This window comes from Neltuma alba, unplaced genomic scaffold (assembly GCF_004799145.2).
Source record: "Neltuma alba isolate B1F8T4 unplaced genomic scaffold, ASM479914v2 tig00011632_pilon, whole genome shotgun sequence".
NCBI lineage: Eukaryota > Viridiplantae > Streptophyta > Magnoliopsida > Fabales > Fabaceae > Neltuma > Neltuma alba.
Genome location: NW_021636281.1, coordinates 24,520 through 29,860, shown reverse-complemented (window position 1 = coordinate 29,860; position 5,341 = coordinate 24,520).

The window sequence follows — 5,341 nt, the reverse complement described above, 5'->3', positions numbered from 1 at the left end:
CAACAGGATCAGTTAACAAAAATTTTCAAAGAAAAGTTGTACAAGGGTAAGACCTGAAACTCTAAAATTTCTGAAGAGGGACTATTGAAGTTTAGAAAGAGAACTTATGTCCCTCAAGTAGCCAACCTTAAGGAAAGAATTTTAGCAAAAGCTCATAAGAGCTGATATACTCTTCATCTAGGAATGGCCAAGATGTATCATGACATCAAAGAACTTTTCTGGTAGCCCGGAATGAAAAAAGATCTCACAGAGTGTGTATCAAAGTGTCTCACCTGTCAGAAAGTGAAGACAGAGCACCAGAAACCTTCGAGAGAGTTACAACCCCTGGATATCCCTAAATAGAAATGAGATAGCATATCGTTGGATTTTATAGTAGGGTTACCAACGAGATTAGCTAAGCATGATATGATATGGGTTGTTGTGGACCGATTGACCAAGTTAGTGCATTTTCTCAGGATGAATGTTAAAAATCCTCTAGAAAAGTTAACGAGACTTTACCGTAAAGAGATTGTTAGGCTGTATGGGGTCTCGAATAGTGTAACATCCTGAGTTTTATCGGGTTTTAATAACCTCTTTTGGTTGATTTTGAGGATAGATTAGCGATTTAATGTTGATCTTGGTGTTTGGGTTGGATTTGAGGTATGTTGGAGGAATAGGTGAACATACCCCTCTCAGGGTATGTTCACCGCGGTGAAGCCGGGAGTTCCAGGTAGGCTTTGTCTTTCGGGCAGGTTTGGTCGTGGTGAAGTCATAGGGACACCGCGGCGAAGGTTTTCTAGGCGAGCGAGAGTTTCCTCTCAGGAAGCTTTCGCCATGGCGAAGATTGTAGTTCGCCACGGCGAAGTCGGGTTTTCAGGCGAGTAATCCCTCTCGGGATTAGTTCACCGCGGCGAAGGAGTCTGAATCTATATAGTCGCAGGAGGGGTTCAGTGTGCAAAAATTAGAAAAATCTGAGGTAGAGAGAGGCTCTGCTAGGGTTTCGGTATTTTGGCTTGGAGAGGGGCATTTCTAAGGATCCATTACCTCAAGTAAGTGATTTTAACCTCTATTCTACTTTCTTTCTTGGAATTTTTGAGGATTTATGGTGGAACCCTAGAGTTTTCTAGGTTGTGATGGAATTGAGGTTTTTGACTGATTGTTTTGAGTTTAATTGATTGTTTTGGGTTAGTCTAAATATTTAATCGGTGTAGTTTTCTTGGATTTAAAGAACTTGGAGTTTTTAAAGTTAGGGTTAATGAGATTGGGAGGTTTGTGACTGAGGATGACAATGTGGAGATTGATTTTGAGTTTTGTGATTTGGGTTATGATAAGGAGGGTTAAATTGGATGTTTAATCGGTTTAGATTGTTGTTAGAACTTCAATTGTTCAAATGGGATGTTTGGGTGTAGAATTCCTATAGTGGGTCCTTGAGATTTGAACCCTAATTGATGCTTGGAAGGGGATTTGATGCTTTAATGGACTTTTATGACCTTGAAGTGTTGTTTTGATGGTTATACCCTTTGAGTTGGGTAGAGTTTTGGTTGGAGCTAGGAATTTTGTGTCCCCAATTGTTGTTTTGGCCACATTATTAGTTGAAAGCTAATACATGATGGTTGTGTGTTTGTGTGCTTATGTAAACCGGTTGTGAGCCTTGTTGGTGCACGAGGCCGTCTTATTGGTTTGTTATTCCTTGCTCAGGTGAGAGGTAACCACTTTCCAATCCTTTGTACATGCTTTTGTGGTATTGTGAGTGGATTTATGTTTTGTGCTCCGGATAACAAATGTGTTCAAAGTGTATGTCGTATATTGAAAAGGAAAATCGTCTTGTGGGGTTTAAATTGATATTCAGTGAATTTGTAACTTATGAAAGATAGGCCACTGAAAGAGGTTAACTGAGAAATGAATATTTACTCTTTGATTATAGTTTGAGCATGATGCATGAATTGGGAATTGGTGAGAGTTTGATTGTTACTACCATGTGGTAAGGCCTCTATTAATGCATGATAGTTGGCTCTTTACGTCCCCCATAGTGAGGGATAGGCCTTTTGGCTCCTTACGTCTCACATAGTGAGGGATAGGCCGAGTTCGGCTCTTGAAAATCTCCCAAAGTGAGGGATATGGTTGATGGGATTGCATCCTTGCACTTACATTTTTGTTGTGGCCATCATGTTATCATATTACTTGTGAACTGCCCCACTTGACACCTCACGAGCACCTATTTAGTAGTACCTTGAATTGGAAAGGTTGGTTACTGGGACGTTGTCTCACCCCGTGGTTTACAATGTTTTCAGGTGAAGGTTTCGGGCGTGTGCCTTCGGGAAGAGACGCAGAGGCTTGAGCTGGGTTAGCTTTAGGCCTCTAGCCTTTGCATATGTATAGCTAGTTGTATATTGCCACGTTTAGGATCCCTTTTGAAATATTTTGATTACCGGCCTTGTTGTAAACTGGAGAGAATGTTATCTCCTTATTTTGGTTGGCCGGAGGCCATTTCTAGTGTCTTATGAAACTGTTTTATTATGTTAGAAACCTTTTGGATAGGCTATTTGTGATGTATGTTGTTACCCGGGCCGGAGGCTCGGAGGCCCAGTAGATGTTAATGAATGATTTTAGTTGCATGCAACGGAGTTTGGGTTTGACCCGAGTTTGAAAGTCATTTTCTAAAAATATGCAAATTTCTTTCTATTATGGTAGTTCATGTTAACAGATTTCCTTTTCTACCATAGTAGTGATTTTATGACGAGTTATAATGTTTTGAGGTGAAGGGTTTTACAAATAGTATTGTTTCATATTGTGACTCGAGATTTACTTCTAAGTTTTGGAGGTCCCAACAGAAAGAAATGGACACTACTCTTAGATTCAGTACAGCCTACCATCCGCAAACTGATGGGTAGGCACAAAGAACAATTCTGACGTTAGAGGATATGTTACGAGCATGTATACTTGATTTTATCGGTAACTGGGATATGTATTTGCCATTAGCTGAATTCGCTTACAATAATAGTTTTCATTTGAGTATTTGAATGGCTCCATATGAAGTGCTTTATGGGAGGAAATGTAGATCTCCCTTATGCTGGACTGAACTTAGTGAAAGGATATATGGTCATGATTTAGTGGATCAGACCTCCCAACAAATTAAGGCTATTCAGCAAAGACTCCTTATGGCTCAAAGTAATCAAAAGAGCTATGCGGACACTAGAAGGAGACTATAAGAAATTGAAATTGGGGATCATGTATTCCTCAAGATGTCACTAACGACGGGAGTCAGTCGATCCCTAAAGACTAAGAAGTTAAATCCAAAGTATGTTAGACCATTCCAAATTCTTTCCAAAGCTGGACCAGTAGCTTACAAGTTGGCCCTTCCCCTAAATTTGAGCCAAATTCATGATGTCTTCCACGTCTCCCAACTAAAGAAGTATCACCCAAACCTAGCTCATGTCATAAGATATGATGACATTGTACTTCAAGACAACTTATCTTCTAAGGTCGGACCAGAACGAATCATTGGTCAGAAGGTCAAGCAGCTAAGGAACAAGCAAGTTCCACTGGTCAAAGTTGTTTGGAAAGGTCTTTCACCAGAAAAAGCTACATAGGAGATGGAAACCAAAATGAAAGAAAAGTATCTTGAACTTTTCCCATAAAGTATGCTTTAAATTTCAAGAACGAAATTTACTTTAGGGGGAGAAATGTCACATCCAGTAATCTGGTAAAGAGGAGTAAGGATATTCCTAGGTGTTTATAGACCAAAATAATAGGAGGAAATAGAAGGACTCAATTCCTAAAATTTATGTTAGTGTCGGGGCAAAAGAATAATTCCACAAAAGTTACGGGCAGGATTATGTAATTTTGAAAATATGTTTGAAAATCCCAAAAATTCTGGAATAATCATGGAAATTAGAGGAAAGCCCCTGGACACTATATTAATTTTTAAAAGGAAGAATTTTGATGGGAAGTATTTATTATGATTTTCCAATTAGTTTTGAAAGCTTGACTAATTAAAGGACCTAGGTCAAAAAGTAATTACAAAAAAATATTTTTGAGGCTCAGAAAATTGAGGGAAAATAGGGATGAGAATTATATGACAGTGTATAAGTGGTTTTATGTCTAAATTACCCCTAGAATTTAAGTATGAATTAGGCCAAATTGAGATCTTTTATTTGGAAAATTCCAAATAAATACTTTTAAGGAAAATTAAATTCCAAGAAAATTTACAAAGTATTCCAAGGAATTATAAGAGATTATGAAGCAGAAGAGAACCCCTTAAATGCTCAGAAATTTCTTAACGGCCTTACCGAATAAAGAAAGCACTATAGAAAGAAAAATAGTTTTCTTCTTTGTAATTAGTAGAAAATTGGGATGGTAACAAAGGAGGGCATTTTGGGAAAAGAAAAGAAAAATGAGAAGAATGGGTCATGGAGCTGACTAAAAATAATTACAGTGGCTAGGATACTGTAATTATAGAATAGGAATTAATCTCAGAGCAAAGTACACTGATAAAGTGAAAAGTTCTCTCTTGTTTTTTACTTGGTCCACAAGTTGCCACTTGTCAAGCCACTAATAGAGAGGATTTGAGTACCAGGTGTCAAGCCAAGGTAGAGAGGATTTTGACTTTGTAAATTGATTTTCATTTGGAATTAATTTAATAGTGGAAAAGGGTTCAAGAAGGCATAGGAACATATCACCTCATCAATGTAATTTTCTTGATCTTGGATGGCAACTATATGGGACTTGGCCTATAAATAAACATTCCCTCCCATCACAAGACCACCATTTTGGCCAACATAGGGGAACTCTTGCCGATTTGATTCTTGAAGAGCAACCAAGAGGAAAGCTACTACCTTTGATCAACCAAGCTTGGATCTAAAGTTAGTAGGTTGTTCTATTATGTTTCTTGTTTTGATTCCTTGGATTGGATGGTTGAGAAAATTGATTCCCTCATGAGGAGGTGCTAGCCAAAATTTCATGGGGTTAGGAGAAGGAAGCTTTGATACCATACCTAGTTAAACCACATTGAATAGAGGTTGCTTCAGGTGAATTTGTGTTGATATATGAAAGATTATATGATATGGTTTTGATGTGTACTATTTGGCCAACCTCAAACCTGTACCCTAGGATGTGATTTTCATAGTTTTGATGCTTCCATTGTGTTTTAAATGGAAAATGGTATAGGGTAAACCTAAAGAACAAGCATTAGAAGCATTGGAATTAATGTTGGAATTTTTGGATTTCAAGAACCCCCTATTCGGCCAACACTGTTTCTTGGGGAAAGAGTTTTCTTTTCATGAATCCAAGTTCATGTTTTGATTCTACATGAAAAATTACATAGGATTGACCTAAGAGGGTAATTTTTTGGTTAAAGAAAACA